Source organism: Pezoporus wallicus, unplaced genomic scaffold (assembly GCF_028554395.1).
Source record: "Pezoporus wallicus isolate ANWC-B61680 ecotype Strahan unplaced genomic scaffold, APGP_CSIRO_Pwel_v1 contig_8746, whole genome shotgun sequence".
Lineage (NCBI taxonomy): Eukaryota > Metazoa > Chordata > Aves > Psittaciformes > Psittacidae > Pezoporus > Pezoporus wallicus.
Window position 1 is genome coordinate 179,874 of NW_026642307.1, and position 21,815 is coordinate 201,688.

General features: G+C 45.8%; 1 long non-coding RNA gene across 1 annotated transcript in view; it reads left to right on the plus strand.

Annotated features, from left to right (window-relative positions):
• The window catches only part of LOC130609597 (uncharacterized), a 47,078-nt gene that overhangs the window by 9,875 nt on the left and 15,388 nt on the right, over positions 1 to 21,815 (plus strand). The window contains exon 2 of the long non-coding RNA XR_008974821.1: positions 350 to 519. This is a non-coding gene — a long non-coding RNA (uncharacterized LOC130609597). The remainder of the gene's footprint in view (positions 1 to 349; positions 520 to 21,815) is intronic.

A 21,815-nucleotide genomic window follows, 5' to 3' on the forward strand; every position in this document is an offset into this window, starting at 1 on the left:
GAGATAGCATCTTGCCTAGTTAAACTGTAAGGATCAGCAGGGAGGCAGATATGGGCTTTTGGGGAAGGAGAATCATAGAATCACAGAATGGTTAGGGTTGAAAAGGACCTTAAGATCATCTAGTTCCAATCCCTCTGCCATGGGCAGGGATGCCTCGCAGTAACCCATGTCACCCAAAGCTCTGTCCAACCTGGCCTTGAACACTGCCAGGGATGGAGCATTTACAACTTCTTTGAGCAATCAGTTCCAGTGCCTCAACACCCTCACAGTGGAGAACCTTTTCCTTATACTTAACCTGACCTTCCTTTGTTTAAGTTTAAACCTGTTACCCTTTGTCTTATTGCTACAGCCCCTGATGAAGAATCCAACCTCAATTCTTGGGGGTAGCAGTGATGATGCAGAGGGTATTGGAAAACCCAAGTGAGAGGGAGGATGGAACAAAGTCCCAGCTGTGTTCAGGGGTGAGAAGAGATGTTGAACTGGAGGGACACTGCTGGACAGGGCTTATTTCTTCCCCAGGTAGGACAAAGGTGGTTACAGGTGTCCCATAACAAAGGTCCTCTTCAGGACCTGGTAGTCTGGCAGCTCACACTCACTAACTGCATCCCAGAAAACACCTGGCTCCTGAGCATACATGAGAGGAATTCACTGAGAAGATTCACAAAGATTTACAAGAGGTTGAAAATTTGTCAGTTTGGGGCCAAGAGTCTGGAATTATTTATTCTGCCCACAAGTGAAACGAAACTGACCAAATACCTTCCCTCCTCATCATTGAGGACTGTGGGCTGGTGCACATGTCGAATCCTTCTTTCATCTGTGCCACCATCACTTCAGCTAATTTCTTACTCAAAGGGACAGGAATCCCCAGAGCTCTCTTTTGGGATGTATATCTAGGGTGGAAGGAACCATTAACAGCAAAATAGATCCCAAAAGGCAAGGGGAGCCCCCAGACCACTCTCCCCTGCACCGCCATCAGAAGGTAAGTATTTTTAAGAATACCCAGCCAATTACATTTAATTTATGTGGGTTTGGGATGGACCTGGCCAGAAAAGAGTTCAGCAATTTTGAGGTTGCTGGGGAAAGTTTGTAAAAGATGAGGATTTAGGCACAAATCACTGATATTATTGCAACTATTGATTATGTGGCAGTATTTCAGAATACGTATCATATATTATATGGATAAAAACTCAGGGGTATGTTATGTATCCTTATGAATTAACCTTTTTTTTATGAATGTGTAAATGATGCTTTGTTAACCAGAGATAGGTCTGAAGTTGTGGAACCCATAAGTGAACCCATAGAAATACTACAGCTTCAGAGGATCCTAGGGGTGTCTGCTTCACTTGCCTTAAGAAACCATAGCATCAAGTCCTAGAAGAATTGAACTGAGTGAAATTATCTGTCTTGGTGTCTTGGTGTATATATAAGCAAAGAAAGCTGCCCCACAGATACTGAAAGCCACAGACTGAGAGTTGCTGTGAGTGAGCTTCAGGATGCCTCCCTTTGCAAAGATGATATCATGCAAGTGGGATGGTTTGGTACAACTCCCACTAGTTAGTTCTTCATTAGCAGTCATTACACACCCAATAAAATCATCTTACACTGCCGGTAGCAGGACGTGGCCTTAAGTGTCACTGAAAGGGGTAGGTTACATGGACACCCCTGTGTAGTGGAAGTTTTGTAGGCATGTGCTCTGGAAAAACAATGCAATCACTGTCCACCCATTACTTGTAGGCAGTACTGATGGGATGTCAAACTGTGATGAAGCCACAGTACCATTCGATATGTTGAAAAGGATGTTGTGGTGAGCAACGCAGTCTTTAGTTTGCTATGTAAATGTAATCATAGTTGTTAGACCTGGGGAGGTGGGCATGGCCAAAACAAAGTCTCAGAAAGTGCAGTCTCAGGAAGATGCTTCCCTTGGAAATAAGAGTAAGGTCGAATTCAAACATCTATAGGGGATGGTCCTTTCTTGGCATTGTGTCAGCCTCCAGGGGCCCAAGTGAAGGCTCAGGACGCCATTGTGGTGGCAAGCACGGATGAGGGTGGGGTAGCTGGTGTGAAAGATGTTTATACCTGGTATCTGGTACCTGAACCCAGATGAGCTGGCCAGAAAGCAAATACTTAAAGCAACAGGGTTTTATTTTGCTAAATAATATCTATACATTTCGATTTGAGTTAGCAAATGGCCTTTGTCTTACTCTGAAGATTACTGCAGTGACAGTGAATGATGAAGATACATATGGGTCACCTATAGAATGTACTTGTGGCACACAGGGTTCCTAACCACTGGTTAAACCCCAAAATGCAAACTGACTTAAATGTTGAGTGCAGACTCCTAGCAGATGCCAGTCTTTCAGTGGACAGATGATGCATCAGAATGATGCCGTGAAGATACCAGGTCAAGCTGCTGCTCTTCAGTATGGTAAATCCGGGACCAGATGCTACTGCTTGTTGAAGCAGCAGTCCCAGCGATGTGACCTTCTGAAATTACAGAGTGGCCATTGACTTAGTCAAGCTTGGGACTGGACTTTGCATCTTCCTGCATTCCAGATGCAGTACGTGCGTGGCAGCTCCAGTTAAAAGTTGTTTCTACAGGTGCCAGCTACCCATGCTTTTTGCTTTGGAGGGTCTCAGGTTAGTCTTCAACATATTGGATGGGATGCCAGGTACAACAAACTGTTGTGACTTCTCTTGGATCTTCCAAAATTGTATTTTTTTTCTTTTTTCTTTTCTTTTTTCTTTTTTCCTTTTTCCCTGTAGTGCTCAGGTCCCAGATATAGGAAGAAATTTGTGTGTGTGTTTGGGGGGGGGGGGGTTAAATATACAGTAAAGTTTCTGGTCTTCATGAGGTCAGAGAAAACAGGGAAGTGAACACCCAGAGGCCAGAAAAACAGAAGGCAAATAGAAGGAACATTATGTTAATATGAAAATTAAAAGGTTCTTGAAAGAAGAAAAAATGTTTTGATGTTGGAGCTTTCCAGTACGTGATTTTTTTTGTAGGCTTGCAATTGACCATAATGGTGTTGTCTAATGTAAAATTGAGTGATACAGGCCTTTTCCAGTTGTTTTTCCTTCTGAGTGACGAGAAGCAGTTTCCAGTAAATGAAGAGCAATCAACTGCTGAATCATAGCTGTTGAGCAGAGGTTTCAAAACCTGAGCCAGATAATTGTGTGAGTGCTGTTGGCACCATGTCCCTCCTCTCTGATTGACGGAGCCAACCTTGGGCTCACCTTACCCGGGCACGTGGTTTCCTTGGCTTCAGGCTTGCTCTGGCGAGTGAAGGCTGCCAGAGCCAGCCCCAGGAGGTCAGGATTGAGGGATCTGTAGGTATTTGTCAGCCTATTCGGTGAGGCAGTTCAGCTAATGTTCCCCTCACTTGGCAGCCTTTCCTTCCATATGCCAAAAATATTTACTCTAAAAAGAGAACTTCAGTCTGGGTTTGGTGCCTGCTGGCTCTGCAGTCAAAAAAAAACAGACCTTGATTTCAGTCGTGCATTCTTAAAATGTGCAAATATGTGACTAACAGGGACATAATGATACCTAACACTAAAACACGTGCATTCAAGACTTTTTCTTTAGGCTTACCTGGTTTTGGACAAGATGGAGGATTCGTCCTGCCTGACCATTACACTGTAAGTGTCTCCAGCTCAACTACTCACCCAGGCTCACTTAATAGGCAATGGAAGGAGACAATACTCTCCTCGAGCAAGGTACACCCCATCCTAATAGCAAGCAATAGAGCAGAGGAGCTGGATGCAGAGGGGATTTATCGCCACACTGACTCACACCTGGTGGTCATCTAAAGTCTGGAGAGAGGAATCCCACCTTCAGCCTTTAAGAAACAAGTCAACCTGAGGATCTCTTCCCACCACGGGTGGGAGCTGTGGAAACCATAAGCTGGTGTGCAGTGTCCCTCTGAAGACCAAGGGAATGACAGAAGAGACTCCTGAGTTGTGTTCCTAGGACCTGTGCTTTGCCTTTGTCACCTGTGTGTGCCTGGAGTGGTCTGCTAACCAGCACTGTCACTGCATCATGCTGGACCACTTGCTAAGCAGCTCCTTAGTTATGGCTGTGAGCTTTTCCAATACGTGTGAGATAGCCTTCTGCTGCCAGAGCATTATTAGTAGTGTCCTGAGGTGAGCAGGGATTAATGTCGTGTGCTTGGTTTGATGGATTAGCCAAACAACTTGTTCCAGCAGTGGTGAAAAATGAGTTGGAAATGGCATCAGAAAGCATCTGCCAAAGCTCTCTTGTCAGGCTTGGAAATAATGTTTTGCTGAACACAGGATCTACCTCCTTCTGTGAAAGATAATTTTACTTTAGCAACACTGAAGCACATTTTTATGGGGGTCCCTTTTCCAGCATCATCAGTGGGGAGAACACTGTACCTGATTTCCTGGTTTTTGTCTTCAAGGTCTATAGTAGGAAGGTCAGAAATATGACTCAGGGAAAGAATTTTCCCTTAGAAAGTCTGCTTAAGTGGAATACCAAGGTGTATTTGTTTATTCTTTACAATGACTTGGTACTTTTATTCAACCACCTTTAAAAGTTACGTTTCGTAAGTTGTTATCCACCCACAGGACCAGCATGATTGCTTTAGATTCAAATTGTAGCATGCTGTAGACACCTGTGACTAAGCAGCAGCTGGTTTTCATACCTAATTTTTCTGTGCATCTCCTGTAGAAGACCAAATGAAAACGAAGAGAATTGATAAAAATGAGACACACTCTGTTACTTTGAATAGTTTGGATTCCTTGAGATTTTGCTAGAAGTAATGTAGGAACATAGAAATAAAGAAGAAAGTTGCAATAACCCAAGTTTAAAATGGTAAGATAGAATAGAGATTTCCAGTTGTGGTATCAAGCAAGCAAAAAATAATAGTAGTTCCAACATAACGCTATGGACAGAGAGACCTAAAAAGCCAGAAAGAAAAATTACGTGAGTAAGGATGACTCCAAAATGTATGGCTTAAGCAGAAATGCAAGTGATAGAAATGCTTATGATGTTGGGCGTATGAGAGAAGCATAATAAAGTGGCTTTGGCCACAGGGCAATGGGCTGGTCAGCTCATGAGGGTTATGCAAGACGTGAAATGTCTAAGAGAAGGCAGTAACAGGAGAAACTCACCAAAACTTCTGTGAGTGATGGAGGGAGAGGCTCAGCTGAGCACAGAATCATAGAATCATTTAGTTTGGCAGAGACGTTTAAGATCATCGAGTCCAATCATTAAGCTAACACTTCCAAGCTCACCACTAAACCACTTCCATCAGTGTGACATCCACAAAGCTTTTAAATACCTCCAGGGGTGGTGACTCACTCAACCCTGACAGAATTTTAGATTTTAATAACTTTTCCTTGGAATTTATTTTTATGTTGTGGATTGGGGTGTTTTTCAAGCTCAACGGTTTAATGTACAGGAAAAGTGGGCAAACTTCTTACTGCCAAATTAGAAACACCATTTACTCTTCACTGCTTCATTTGGCAGAGATGAAGCGTGTATTAATGAATGGAGATACTTCTTCAGGCTGGCAAAATTCAGTGAGACTTATGTGTCAGGACAACGTATCTAGATCTTTTACTGATTGCAGAAAGTTTGAATTCATTTGCTATGAAAAACAACAGCAAAACAAACCCAAAACCAGAAAAACAAACAAACAAAAACCACCATCACCACCAAAAAAACAAACCTAAGTTTTGGCAATATTGTGGTAAAGGTTAGAGGTAGTGAGATCACAGCTGTAGAGGTGTTGGTGCCTTTTGCACATGGGAGGTGATGTCAATAGCAAAAGGAGGCGAGACAATGAGGTGGAAAAATGGGTGATGGAGATAAGTGAGGATTTAAAGCATGCGCTGGAGATGACCTCTGTCTTCAGTAATTACTTACGAACCAAACGTGTATGTTTAGACAGACATGACACCATGTACACTGGTAGAGAAAAACACATATCTGTGAGGGGTGCTGTATACAATTTCCATGAATTGTAGTAGCATCCTTACTCATGAACATCATTGACAGATGAATAAAGTGATCTTAATGAGCGAAAAAGCCAGCAGACAGTTCACCGCGCCCTCAAAGGCATGTGGCTGCCTTGCCTCACAAGGGAGGAGCACCCTGGGATTGCAGTTTCCATTTCAGTGGCACGAGATCCATACTAAGTAGGAAAGGGTTGTGGGTTTGGCATGAAAGAGCATGTGCTAATGAGCCAAGGAAAGCAGCTGAGTGTCTCTGGGGGGGGGGGGGGTGTGTGTTTGTGGGCCTCTCCCTTGCTGCAGCAGAGAGGCAGTGAGGTCTGGGAGGTCTGGCACTCAGAGGCATGCTACCATGTAGGCTGGAAGGGACCTCTGAGGTCCTCTGGTCAACCTCCTCCCTGCCTTCCCTCCTGCAGCAGGGCCCTGTAGTGTAATGTCAGGCTCAAAGAATGTGCAAACACGCTGTAGTAGAATTAGGGATAAACCCTGTGATGCCAGCTGTATTTGTCTGTCTCTTTTGAGCCACCATTTAAGGGGACATCCCCAGCCAGCTGTGCCGCTTGCTCACCTCATTTCACTGCCACTAGCAGATTTGAGACTGGCACCCACCTCTGGCTGGTTCACCCAGGGCTGTCCCTGGTGACTGCCTTATTGCTTGACCTCCTCTGTCTGTTCCTTTTGTGGCTGTTGGCCTGTGGGAAGGGGCTGGGATCCTCCTACCCATCATCTCAGCCCCACCTAAGGAGTAGGCTGGGAGGGACAGGGTCTCCATGTGCCATCTGGTTTCATTATATTATGGTGGTCTCTCTATGTGAGGTCCTCAGGGGCTCGTTGTCCCGGGTTCAGCAGTAGCAGTCATTTTTCTCCTTCTTAGTAGCTGGTGCAGTGCTGTGTCTTTGACTTTCAGCCTGGGAACACCACTGACAACACCAATGTTTTTAGCTGTTGCCCAGTAATGTTTACTCTGACCAAGGACTTTCTGAGTCTCATGCTCTGCCAGGGAGGAGGGGAAGCCAGGCAGAAACAGAGAAAGAACACCTGACCCAAACTAGCCAACGGGGCCTACGGCCACACCACCGTGAAAATGCCCAATCTTGTCCCCCCTCTCCCCTTCCTCCTCCCTCCTCCCAGAGGGATAGGAAGGAGAATGGAAAGAATGTAACTCCCATGGGTTGAGATAAGAACAGTCCAGTAACTAAGGTATAACACAAACCACTGCTGCTACCACCAATAATAATAATGATAAGGGAAATAACAAGGGAAGAGAATACAGCCCTTCACCACCTGCCAACAGATACCCAGCCCAACCACAGCAGTGATCTAGCCCTTCCAGGTAACTGCCCTGTCCTGGGTTCAGAAGTAGCAGTCATGTTTCTCCTTCGTGGTAGCTGGTGCAGTGCTGTGTTTTGACTTCCAGCCTGGGAACAGTGCTGGTGATACCGATGTTTTCGGTTGTTGCTAAGTGATGTTTACCCTGACCAAGGACTTTGTGAGGCTCGTGCTCTGCCAGGGAGGAGGGGAAGCTGGGAGGAAGCAGAGATGGGGCGCCTGACCCAGGCTAGCCATGGGAGGTATTCCATACCAGAGCACGTCATGCCCGGGGTGGGGGGTAACTGGGAGTTACCCGGAAGGACACGGGCTTCTGGGTGGGATTCGTTTCTTAGCCGGCGATATTGTATTCTCTTCCCTTGTTATTTTCCCTTATCATTGTTGTAGTTGGTGGTAGCAGTGGTGATTTGTGTTGTACATTGGTTGCTGGACTGTTCTTGTCTCAACCCGTAGGAGTTGCACTCATTTGATCCTCCTCCCTGTTCCTCCGGGAGCGGGGAAGGGGAGAGCCTGGGGGGGAGGGGGGGGCCCCAATTGCTCTCAGCCCAGCACCACTCACTGGGAGTGAGTGGACAAGCTGTCTGGCTAGGGTTTAAATCACGACAGTTCTTTTGGCACCCAACGTGGGGCACAAGGGGTTGAGATAACGACAGATCTGTCTGGATTAATAGTCACTCCTCACAATGCTGATTTATTGGCTTTCAAGGTTGTTCCTCTTGATCTCACAGTTTCAGTATATCGTATCTTACTTCCATCCGGTATTTGCTGTATTAGTGTTTTTCAAGTGTGGGGCTTGGGCTAAGGTTTTTGTCCCATTGTACTTTATGGTAATGACTTGTAATACAATAGAATCATTGATCATGAAACTGATCTGGCTTATGTTCCCAGTGTGGTCACCACCTTTATACTTTGGGAGGTATATGATGGAGGTGCTTAGCAATTACACATCTTTTTTCTCCTTCTCAGGTGGTCAACCTGTGAAGGAGACATCCTTTTACCCTCCTAGTCGTCCCCCCAGACCATTTACATTTGAGAGTTTTGAATTTTTTGAATGACATTTTAATGCTGTTGAGACTTGTTTGCTGATGGTGATGGGAATCACCATGCTAGCACGCATACAGAGTGTGTTTTGCCCACGACTGATTTCAAGAGTTAAGCAGAGTCAGGTTTGGGTCTTGTCTGGGGTCAAACAACGATGTAGGAGGACCAAGAGATTTTCCCTGAGGCTGGACAGCCATGAGTGGCAGGGTATGTGGGATAGTATGGGCAAGTATCTAGGTCAGTGGGCCCCTCCAGTACTTTGGAATTTCACTACCGAACAACTTCAAAATCCAGAAGAATTAGTAAAACACTTAAATGAGGTGTGTGGTCATTCTGGCCATACCAGAGATGGACAAATCATAGCAACATGCTGGGGCTTGGCCTAGGCTTACAGGGCCTTGTTCAACACTATCCAGCACCTTCAAAAGGAAAAGAATGTCGGTGGATCTGAGGGCAAAGCAACAGTCAGCGCAGCTACTCCAGCTCCAGGCACAGCAGCTTCACCCCCCCCAGCGACAAGTACAGTCGCTACTCAAACTTTGGCTGCAATGAACAGCGCAGCTACCCCAGTGGCAAGTACAGAAGCTGCTCAAACTTCAACTGCAACAGACAGCACAGTTACCCCAGCTCCAAGCACAGCAGCTACACCACCCCCAGCAACAAGTACAGTCGCTACTCAAACCACAGTGATAACCACTGCAGCCAAACCAGAGGACCAATTCGTACCAATATCGGTTGCCCCTGTACGCAAGAGAACAAGCAAAAAGGAGGCAAGAAGGGTGAAGCAAGATGAAGAAACAATGTATTCACCACCCGGTCTAGCATCTGATCAGGAGTCATCATCACATGACGAAGAAGAAGAAGAGGTAACTTCTCGACCTCGGATCTCAACCGAGCTGCAGAATATGCGAAAAGATTTTACCTGTCAACTAGGGGAGCACATCATCACCTGGTTACTCCGATGCTGGGACAATGGGGCCGATGGTCACGAACTAGAAGGTACAGAAGCCAAGAAGATGGGATCACTTGCTAGAGAAGGAATTGACAAAGCAATTGCAAGAGAGAAAAAGTCCCTCAGCCTTTGGAGGCGGCTCTTGGCAGCTGTGAAAGAAAGGTTTCCATACAAGGACGATGTTACGAGTCGTTCGGCCAAGTGGACTACTATAGACAAAGGCATCCAGTCTCTGAGGGAATTGGCCATCGTAGAGATGATCTATCACATCAAGCCGAATAACGGGGATATACCCATAGATCCAGATGAAGTTGAATGTACACGACCCATGTGGCGAAAACTTACACGGAATGCACCGTCATCATATGCCCATTCATTGGCAACAGTGACCTGGAATGACATAGTACCACTAACAGTGGATTAAATGGTTCATAAACTCCGAGAGTTCGAAGACAATCTCACCCCTTCCATCATCTCAGCTGTGGAAAAACTGTCCCAGGACCTCAAACAATTGAGGGACGATCTATCTGATTTATCCAGCTCCTCATGTGTACCAACACGTCTCAGCTATTAACAAAAGGCGTCCTATTGTTCGAGAGAGGAGATACAGGAGGTATACGCCACGGGGTACCCTATGGTTTTACCTGCGGGATCACAGAGAGGACATGACAAAGTGGGATGGAAAACCTACTTCAGCTTTGGAGGAACGAGTGAGTGAAGTGAAGAGAGGAGCAAGGGCCAAGACTGATCATCCCATGAGAGCTACGGCTTCAGTCTCTGGTGAGCAGTTTCCCAGATGGAATGGAAGAGCTGATTTTACTCCAGCTCCTGTGATAACGAAGAATAATCCCTTTTACCACGACTTAAGTGTCCAACGCTGTGACGACCATTAGAGGGGCCCTGCCTCCAGCCAGGTGGAGGTAGGGGACAATCGGATTTACTGGACTGTGTGGATCAGGTGGCCTGGCGCATCAGTGCCACAGAAGTATAAGGCTCTATTAAATACCGGTGCACAGTGTACCCTGATGCCATCAAGCTGTCAAGGGGTGGAACCCATCTATATTTCTGGAGTGACAGGAGGATCCCAAGAGTTGACTGTGCTGGTGGCTGAAATCAGCCTGACTGGGAGGGAATGGCAAAAGCACCCTATTGTGACTGGTCCAGAGGCTCCATGCATTCTCGGCATAGACTACCTCAAGAGAGGGTACTTCAAAGACCAAAAAGGATACTGATGGGCTTTTGATATTGCTGCTTTGGAGACTGAGGAAATTGAGCAGCTGTCCACCTTACATTGGTTGCTGGACTGTTCTTGTCTCAACCCATAGGAGTTGCACTCTTTCGATCCTCCTCCCTGTTCCTCTGGGAGTGGGGAAGGGCAGAGCCCAGGAGGGGGGGGGGGGGGGGAGGAAGGGGGAGGGCCTCTATTGCTCTCAGCCCAGCACCACTCACTGGGAGTGAGTGAACAAGCTGTCTGGCTAGGGTTTAAACCATGACATGCCCCCAGTTTATTTAGTGGGCATGAGGTGCTGTGGTATGCAATACCTCTTTGTCTAGTTTGGGTCAAGTGTCCTGTCTCTGCTTCCTCCCAGCTTCCCCTCCTCCCTGGCAGAGCAGGAGACTCAAAGTCCTTGGTTGGAGTAATCATTACTTAGCAACAACTAAAATCATCGGTGTTAGCAGCGTTGTTCCCAGGCTGAAAGTCAAAAACACAGCACTGCACCAGCTACTAAGAAGGAGAAAAATGGCTGCTACTGCGGAACCCAGGACACTGGTGCACATCATCCTTGGGTGTCATCATCAGGCAGTCCCAGAAAGCTGTGACAGTCAGCTTGAAATTGGGGAAAGCTGTGGTTTTGTTTGTGAATATTTGTTCCCTGAGCCTTTGGGTGAGCTCAGGCCACATAATCTGCACAGGTACCTGAGAAACAGATTTGTTTTTCTTTTCCCTGTGCTCTTCTTTTGTTTTAAACAAAATCTTGCATTCTTCTGCTACCCCATAATTGTAAGACCTGGGGCTTCATAGTAGAAATAGTGGGTCTGGGAGCTCATGATAAGATCAAGCTGTTAAAATAAAGGCATTTTCAGATAATTTTCCACTCTGATCACTACAGAGCCCTTTCTAAGTGGTCTTTAAAAAAAAACACGTGGTCTCCCTTGCCACCACAGAAATTCAGTCACATTTCTCTACTCATCTGGCAAACACTTGTTTACATCTTCCAATGTTTTGAAAGGAATGGCAATTAACAAAGCTATTTATGTTCCTAAGTAAATTAAAAAAAAAAGCTATGTCATAACATATCTGTCGTATCAGCATCATCTGCTTAGACCAGATTTTTGAATAGCATTTGCTGGGAGTGTATTTTGAAAGATGTCCAAAAGATGCGGCGGTGCCGTCCAGCGGCACAGGCGACCTTCCTTTCCCGGTGCCATGGCAATGGGCTGAGGCAATTCTGCTGCCTTCTGCATTAAATTACTTTAATCTGATCTGCCCACCCTTGTAAATGGCTCAAGTGCCTTTTCAGCCCTATCTGGATGGAGATAAACTGGTCCTGGGTGGAGCGCTGGTAGGGAGAGCGAAGTTCCTCCCCTCTGTAGATGGCTGAAATGTATAATCTCTGGAAATTAAAGGCTCTAGTTACCTTGCAGAAAGCAGTGCAGCCAGGAGCACTGACTGCCACGGCGCAGGGGTGGAGGAGAGCCAGCAGTTCCTTGCCAGGGGTTTCTCCTTCCTGGACTGTGGTCTGGGTGCCTGCACAAGGGCCAAGACTCAGGGAAAAAGAAAGGACAACAGGGTTTGATAGGAAAATAGTGGAAATCACCTGGAAAAGGCAATGCAGTTTCCCTTTTTTAATTTTTTTTCAGCACATCCCCTTGCTAGAAGGCTGCACCATCCAAGCTGATGGGAAAGGCACAGCTCTTGTGGTTTTCAACATTTCCTCACCTGAGCTGTGAACAAAAGGGTGGCACCTGAAATCTTCAGCAGCAAAACCTGATTTCTGCCTTGGCAGACTAGCTGAAGAGCTGACATCCCCACACTCATTCCCATCCCAGTGCCTTCTTTAATGTTCTACAGGTCAAAGTGGCAGTGGATCCCAGGCCACCAAGAGAGTCTTGAGGCTTTTCCTCTCAGGTCCTCTCTCAGTTGCATGCTTGTGGGAAGTAATGGAGGTTGTTGTTAACTTATTTGTTATTGAAACTTTCATTTGTCATCACTTAGAATGTATTACTAAAGGCAAAGAGCACTTGCAAGCTGCCCAAGGTGGGCAAATTGTGGTGAGCTTTATGGGAGACCTGAACTGCCATTGAAAATGAAGTACAAACCTGCACTTTGATGGACTTTAGGAAGGTGGACCCATGCAGGCTGAGGATGGATACACAAACCAAACAGAGTCCCAACAAACTGCAGCAGTGCTCGCACAGCATGAATCCTAGTATGGCTCTTATGCAAAAATTTAATTAATAAAAAAGGAAAGAAAATCCAAGCCCATGCAGGGTATAGCACAATCATGTCATCAGGGTTTTGACCAGGACTGTGGGCATGCTGGTATGTTCATTCATTGAGTGTCTATTCCTCAACAGCCATCCTCCAGCTGAGTGGCTCCAGCCCACATGCTTCTCCCACCCCCCCGGACCAAATCACCAACATTCCAGCAATCTTCTGCTCCAGCTTTTTAGCATCTATAAAGCACCACTTCTAGCAACCCAAAGGCAGGGCTTTGCTTTGAGTTCAGTGCTCCAGGTGCATGTGATCGAAGAGAAGAAAGGGATTCCTACCTAGAAAAATCAGTGGAGGGGTAAGAAACCCTTCACAGTGCAAAGCAAGCCTGAAAGGAAAGCATCACCCATGCAGTGCTGTGGGTTGTAACTCACTGTGGCTGACCAAATGGGTAGGAGAGGCCAGACTCAGGGTGCTGGGCCCTTGTGTACACTGCTCCCAGTAAAGGGAGATCCCCCAGGGCCTCCTGGAAGCAATAATGTTTCTCCCAATTTAGGTGGTGAATTCAAAACTGACAACAAATATGAGTGCTAGCTGCCTGAGTCTAGTGCAGGCACTGGCCAGTCAGTGCTGCTCACATGAAAGCTGTTTTGCAGGAAGCTGAAAATGCCAAGAATAGCAGTGTTTGGGTAAACCTTTGTATTTGCTTACAGATGTGTGGGTGCCTTTAAAGCCTCAAGAAAATGCATATGATCATTTTTTTCATTAGAACCAAGCTTACAGTAGTCAGGATGAGAACCGCAACAAGATGACCTTGCTTTGTATTGTACTGGACAAATAATTTGCTCCCTTCATTTTTAGCTGAGTCTGTGAAAAATGTAAACAAGCACCCAAAACATGAAATGTTTTGTGCATGGATATTTTCAACACTCACAGTCTTTCCTGTGTTCCTCCCAAGCCTCTCTTTAGCCTTTCTAGCAGGTCTTTTCTGATTTCACCCAAGCTTATTTAAGAACGGGCTATTTTTTCCCCTGGAGTAGCTGAAGCACAAAGGCCATTTGGCATTTTTTTTCTTTTAAAAGGACACAGTGTCCATTCTTAGAGTGCTAAAGAGTACTTGTTAAGCACTTGCTGGTTACGGCTTTCCAAGAAAAAAAAGTCACTTATGATCTAAAATTAATCCTGGGAAATTTCAAACCAACAGGAACATCCTTGAGAAAGCCATAGCATAAACAGGGGGTGAGAAAACAAACATTGCTTTGAAAGTCACTGCTTGTGATGTTGCTCCGACAGAAGGAAACAGGCTCAGACTTTAATGGATCAAAGGAAACAAAGGACTGGCTCGACTTCACTCACTGTGCCCAGCAAGCTGTATACGCTCAGTAACAGCTAGAAATAGGCTATTTTTTTTCTTCCTACAAGTAAAAAGAATGTCTCAACCAGCTATCATTTATAAACCATGGTATGTAATAGTTTCTGAATCGGGGGGCAGGTTCTTTGTTGAAGAGAACTGTTAGCAGGTGTTTTCATTGCATGGCAGGTTTAGTAAAATACTGTGGGAGAGTGGACTGAAACTAATTCAAACTTACATTTAACGGAGTTCTAGGAGCACAGAAAGTGCATGATGAAGGGACTCTGTTTGTTAAAAGGGCATCAAGCTAAGTTCTGTGGATTGTAGTACTAGCACATCTTCCCAGATTTTTTATTTGAATGCAAAGACATAACTGTATTGTAGTAGTACGGCACATATAACACGAGAGAAACATACATATATTGCCCAAGAAAAAAATGGTAATTTATAAACGTTTCAGCTCCATGTGCAGCATAAGTTTGAATAACTTTTTTCTGTAATTAAAGAGCATTACCATAAATACATTGGGGTTTTCCATATGCCTGGGTCTAATTCAGTGCATGGCATGGTTGGTGGTCTTAAAAGATTCAAAGCTGCTCTTTAATACTGCAGTCCAATTGTAATATTAATTTTACAACTAACACAGTCAAAACATCAACTGCTGCTAAACATGGTTGCACAAACTCAAATTAAAGCGCACTCTAATTTACCCACAGCTATGCAATATATCATGTTTTATACTGGTTATCATCAACTACCCAGTTTGTCCAAGACTTCAGATGTTATTACTTCAAGGAGGGGTTGCAGTGCTCCGTGCCAAAATTGCCAGTTGCTCTTGGTTGAGACAACCATTAAACTCCTGCAGACTGAAGCCAATTTCATTATGAATCATGGATTTTGTGGATTACCACATGCTTACTTAAAAGGACAAATAGCTTTGCTACTACAGGAATAACAGTCTCGGTGAGATCAAAAGCAAGAAGGAAAAAAAAATGCCTCCAGTCATGAAGAATGCTCAAAGCAAGTAGTGGCACAAGGATTATATATTACCCATGCACGCAGAGCAAAGCAATCTGTCATTAAATGTTCCCAGGAAGGCAGCTGAGGAGTGCTGGCAAACACTTTTAGACAGTGGAGATCTAGAGGCCAGCATTTTTATTTTTCAAATGGGTGCTTTTGTTAAGCTCCTTCCTGCAGCTGAAAGATGTCAGGCTTGCCTTGGACTTTTATGAACACGCTTGAAAATCAGGGCCAAGGATGATGATCTGGAGCTTGAGGAGTTAGGAACTCAGCATTGGACAGGAGCAGAAAGAGGTGGCTGGAGTTCTGCTCTGGTTAACATCTTTGGAAATCTACATACTTACCGGTACTTACTTACCCTATTTTAGATGTACAAGTCCTGTTCAGAACTGTAATTACTGAAATGTTGCATATAGCCTACCCCTGTGTATGCAGGAGAAGAAACTGAAGAAACAGCTATTTTGACCTAATAGCAGTATACCCTGCATGAAAACATCTCTGATGTGTTTGCAAGAGCCAGCTTCCTTTAAGAAAACGGTATTTGTACAGCACATTGTCCCTTATGCGCTACACACCTAGCTGGAGGGATAGCTCTTCTGGCTGCAGAGTCTCCAGGAGCAATGCAGGAGTCTCAGGCAGCAGCTATTTTTCTTTCAAGGATCTATTTTTAAAAGATTAAAAAAATAATTAAAATCAAAGAGCAAAATAACAAGCATGGCAATTGAGCCACAGGTTACTTGAAAGCATTCTTCAACTGCAGTAGGCTTCTCACCAGCCTCTTGAGCTACATGTGCTGAAGGAGAACAGACCCCAACAAGTGAGATGTGACTGCAGTCCAGAGAGTGCCAGCCCCTTTATTTCTTTGGACTATATGTGTAAGCTGTCTCCATGGGCTTTGCATAGCTCCTCTGAGAGCTTTGTTTCCTACCGTCATGAGCTGCCAGGCATCTGGCTGGCCATTGTTATTCACATGTGTGTACAGAGACAGTCTCTCAGGAGTTTTGGGTGATGGGCTCATGCTGCACTGTGACCTGAGGCAGGGAAGCAGCACAGGGCTTGGTGCTGCAGTCATAGGCTGTGGAATAAACGTGTAGCACAACTGTTTGGGATTTTTCATTCTAGCTTTGTTTCATGGCAGATACATTTGTTTTCATTGACCCTGACCAAATCTGTGCTCAGCAAATGAAAATGCCGGGGACTTTAAAGCATTGCTCATTTTCAGGATGAAGTAAATATTTTTTACATGGGAGCTGGAGCTCCCCTCTGCCAAAGACATGGAGAAGGAAACGTGGGATGTTGTAGTTCAGAGTTGTGAGGAGAGAGAACCAAACTGTCCCCATGCCCCTGGCATGGACAGGAAGGCCCCATGCATCCCAAATCATGGGTGTTTCAAGAGGTAACAGCCTCAAGCTGTGCCAGGGGTGTTTAGACTGGATATTAGGAAAAATGTCTTCACCCAAGAGGATGGTCAGGCATTGGAACAGGCTGCCCAGGGAGGTGGTGGAATCACCATCCCTGGAAGTGTTTAAAAACCACGCAGATGAGGCCCTCAGTGACATGGTTTAGTGGTGGACTCAGCAGTCCTGGGGTGAAGGTTGGATTTGATGATCTTAAACATCTTTTCCAACCTAGTTGTTCCTATGATTCTGACTCTAGTCCCAGGGATGTGGCTGTGTCTGAGATATGAATCTAATAGGAGCCGCATGAGGAAGAGCTGCCAGGTAACTGAGGAATAATGCTATGTGGATAGCCTTTGGTTGACCACCCCAGGTCTCCACAGTGAACAACCTGAGCCAGCTGCAGGAAGATTTAACTCCTTTCCATTCCAGTGCCTTCCTACCCACAAATAAGGGTTTGATGATCCTGTTGCATCTGCTTTGCATAGCTCTGTCTCGGATTTTATACATGTAAATTGTTTGGTCGCTGAAAATACTGTGTTGCATCTCATAGAGAACACTTTCCTTTCGCAAAGTGTAAAGAGCAGTGAGCGTTTACATAGGTCTCCATGGGAGTGAGTGAATCACAGGAGATAAATGAATGAAATGACACAGCCCGTATGACTTGGTGCAGTCCCATGACAAGTGCAGAGCATGTTAGGTCACAGTTTCACCTCCTTCAAATCCAGAACAGGTGTAGATGGTACTTCTGTATACTTTGGCACGGCCAGCAGGATCATAGTTCAGTTTCCTTTGCAACTTTCCAGTTTTCTTTGCAATATGTAACAGGGCATTTCTTCCTCAGAAAAACCCTTCTACATGCAGCACTGGGATGGTGCAACGTAACACTTAGTGATCTGTCGGTATTGCACCATCAGTATGAACAGTACAAAACGCACCAAAGAGAAGCTTTGAGGCCTTGCTAACAAGCTCTTAGCTTGTCCTCCCTACCTGCAGCAGACCAAGTGTAGGACAGCCACCCTCACTTGGACTGCATCATTGCTTCAAGGCAAATAAACCTAGACAGAGAGCTAGGGGTTGGGGGGGGGAAGGTGTGTGATCTGGGCAGCTGTACAGCCAGACAGGGCTTGGAGCTGAGATGGTTTATGCCTCACCACCTAAGGGCATGGCTATTGTCCCTTGTGTCTGGGCTTCCTATATGCAGTACTAGTGAGCGTTATGTTGCTAAGTTGAATGCAAACCCCTTTGGGCTGTGCTCCCAAATGACTGTTCCCCATCTGCCCACTTCTACAGTCGCTTTCTGTTGCCTCTGGCCATCCCTGAGCCTGCCCCAGCCCTCCCATGCCTTTGGGGCACCTCTGCCCTCCACCCGGAATGGAAATTAACGTCATTCCCTGCTAGGGTGAGCTGCACGGGCAGCTCCTTGCTTTTTGCTTTATGAGGGCTCAGCCAAGACAGCCCTGCTTGCTCGAGTAGTTTGCGGCTGAAAGGACAAAGTTCCTCCTGTAGGTGATACGGCTCACCTGGCAGCACTGAACTCTTGTTCAGAGCACACCACCTACACTGCTGGGCAGCCAGCCCGGAGCTGCGCCCACAAGGAGCCCGCCCCACAGGATGAAAGAAATCAGCTTTCTGGTGGCATGGGGCTTCTATGGGTTGCAGGGTTTTATTCCACCCTTCCCCTCCACCCCCTTCCTCGTTAAAGCAGTTTAATTTTGCTGCCAGATTTCATTCTCTTTTTCCCTCTGCCAGAAACCTGTCCACATCCTTCCCAATTGTATTTAAAACCTTCTCCAACCTGTAAACAAACATCCAGAAAAGCTGAAGCTCTAATGATAGCTGTTAATGCTTGATTACAAAGCATCCACCAGGCAACACGCAGGTGCTGACAGCAGCTAAATGCCAGCTTGTGTGGCCTTTGCACTGCTTTCCACGGTGTTCTCAACACCTTACTGGTATTAATGTGTTGCTACGCTACTGTGCTTGACCTGGAAGTCCCAGCATGAACAGTGGGAGACCGTGCAGCTCAGGTACACCACTCCCTCTACCCAGCCCATCTTTGCCCAAATCCTGCCTTTTAGGACACAGGGCAGGGTGGCCATCCCTAGACTCTCTCTGCACCTGCTTCCACATCTTGGTCCTCCCAGGTGTGTCCAGAGGGATAGTGAGGAAGGGAGTCCAAAGGGGCAGTGAGCCAGCTGCACCCAACTGGCTGGAGATAAGAACCCAGACAGTGATAGCATTATGATTCAGGTGATGAATGAGGGCTGCTCCCTCTTGGACTACTGAAACCTTTGCTCCTTCAGACAGAGAAATGGAAAGCTGGCACACTTTGTGCTCCCAACCACACTCAAACATGCTGAGGACAAGGCTGCTCCCTGTCCTGAAATTTACTTACGGGTCAGGACCTCAGGTGCTAAGCTCCACTTCTAAGGCAACTCATAACATGGATTTATGAAAGCCAAGGAGTATTATAAAAGCTGACACACCCTTGCTTGTATTTTATGCACCTACAAGTAGGTGCTGTTTAAGTAATTGCTGCCTCGTAAAGGGATCTGGCTCCAGCTGCCATTCTCTGCATGTCCCTACTACCCTTGGCATGGGTGCTACCGCCATGGGCTTCTTAGTTGCTCACCCCGTGAGCATTTCCTTGGTGCACTGTCAGCAAGTGAAGTTGCTCTCCTTTACCACCCGTGTGCCTGCATCACATGAGCGATAAGGAGCTAGTCCTGACTGAGGAGACCACAAATAGGCTCAACTGGGTTTTGACGTAAGGCTAGGTTTGAATGGGTTGCAGAATCCTGAGTCAATGAAAGGCAAACAGTTCTACAGTGGACGGACAGTATCTAGCTGTACTCCTCAAACCAAAACACACTTAGTCACCTTCTCTTTGTTGTGTTGGAAACTGCTGTGGGGAGGGTAGGTCAGCTGGGGTGACCTGGTGGTGTGAATCCTCTTTGCAAATCCTGGCCAGTCCCAACCATCGCCAGGGAGGGCTCAGCTGCTGCCGGCATAAGATCAGCCTCCAAAACTGGAGGCAAAGGTTTATTAGGCTGCCCTGGTACCCTCATTCTTTCTGACCTCTTTTTGGTGCGTGATCTGTGGGTGTTATCAAGGGAGATGCTCAGAGGACAGAAATCCCAGCCTGGGAACTGGCAGAAAGGGCTTCCAGTGGGCAACTGAAGTCTTCTTCAGTTTTTCACCCCTCCATCCTGTTTGCTGGGGAGGCAGGAGAAGAATAACTGCAGAGTGGAGCAGCTGGAGCTAACACTGACGGCCAAGCGTGCCAGATTGGCTCCGGGGCCATCAGTGCAGCAGGAGAGGGGATACCACCACTGGTGCCCATGGCGTCAGCCCTCGGCCACAACTCTCGGCAGTGGGTAGCTTCAGAAGGTCAGTGCTGGGCATCTTCCTTGCAGGCTCCCGCCACCCCTCCCCCGTTGCAAATTTAAGCATACTTCTGGACATTATAAACAGCCTGTAACAAGTTTTGTCAGGCTTTAATGACCTTCTGGGGCTTAGCCGAGCAGATAGGCTGGCAAAGATGCAGTGCCTCTCCTTACACACACACGCGAACACTGCTTCTGCAGGTTATGTTTCAAGTCTCCAGGGAACGCTGATTAGGAGTGATGCTATTCTTAGAGGGCAAGGAACAGGCTTCGCATGCTCCAGAAAGGCTGCAGCTTGCAAAGGCTTGTCCCTCCATCCCCACTTTCAAGTAAGTTAAAGGCTGATTTAACTGTCAAAGATAATTACTGGATTGGGCTTGCTTTTCCCAGAAAGATTATATTCACTCAAAATCAGCTTTTTCTGAAAACACTTAGCAGACAATAAATGGTTATAGGCAATATTAAGTCCTGAACATTGTTTATCAGCAGCCGTGCTGCAGGACGCAGGAGCAACAAGGTTTCAAATTCCATGGCAGGGACATGGGCTGTGTTTCTCATGCCAGTCCCAGGTTCACATGGAGAACACACATGGGCCCCACACCAGCCTGAATTCCACTCAAGTCAGGGCTGCACAAGGCTGCCCTCTGCTCCCCCATGGCATGGCAGCTGCTAGATCCCAGGGTGCCTTCCTTTGCAATCGCTTTCCAAAGGAGCCTGCCCAGCTCCATTGTTTCCTCCATGTCGTTTTTTGAAGGATAGGAGTAAAATCATCTAATTCTTGCAGAATGAACATTTTTTTTTTTGAAAAAAAATAAGATCTTGAGGTTTTGCTAGTAATTTGGAAGAAAACATCATTCCGAAGGCTGAAATCCCACACAGTATGGGGTAACTTTACGTTAGATGTAAACCTACATACTGTTGTAGAGGTGTTCATATTGTATTTCCTGCATGACTTTTTAGATCCTACTAGACTAGACTATATTAGACTAATCTCAGTGGAAGGGACCTACAATGACCATCTAGTCCAGCTGCCTGACCAATTCAGGGCTGACTAAATGTTAAAGCATGTTATTAAGGGCGTGGGGCATTGGTCACCTCTCTAGGATACCTGTTCCAGTGTTTTACCACCCTCTTAGTAAAGAAATGCTTCCTGTATGTCAAGTCTGAACCTCACCTAATGTAGCTTTGGATAGGAGACATTCACAGGTGAGTATACATCTCTTCCACCAAAACCTCATCATATTTCTTCTCCCAGATTACTTCAGGCTGGTCTATTTCATATACATTTTTGTGTGTGTTTTTAGTCCTCGTACATGATGTTCTTCAGGTACATCCTGAATTTCAAAGGGCCCTCTCAGGTGTGTGAATACTGGCTTTGTCCAAACATGGTGGTTTATGGGACTGGCATCCTTTGGAAGCTTTGTGCTGTCGCTTCAGAAATATAACAGTTCTCTGCAAAAAGTCCTCTCAGACTTCTTTTGCTAACCCAGAGAACTCACTGAAGTTCATAAATAAAGTTGTTCCTAGAAATCTTTGTGTAAGTCTATATTTGCATCACATGTGCTATTTCTACTGACTTTGGTTTATGAAAGAGAAGCATGGTCTAAAAATCTTGATTTGGCATCCTAATGTAATTTAAAAGAGCTGATAATGTTTTATTTCCAATAAAAATAAAGTACAAATATAGTCAGACATAAATATAGAACATGTGCATATATATACATACACACACACTATATATCTTCTTTTGTTATCAAGGCTATTAGGCAGGCTTATTAATGTTGATAAAGATTCAGTCGTTCTGTTTAGTCACTCCTACACCTTTCTGCAATGGCTAAATGAAAAAAAGTCTGATTTCAATTACAAGAAAACCCCCAAAAGACAGGAAGAAGTTATCCTGTTTACTGTAGGTCCTTGTAGGCTGGTT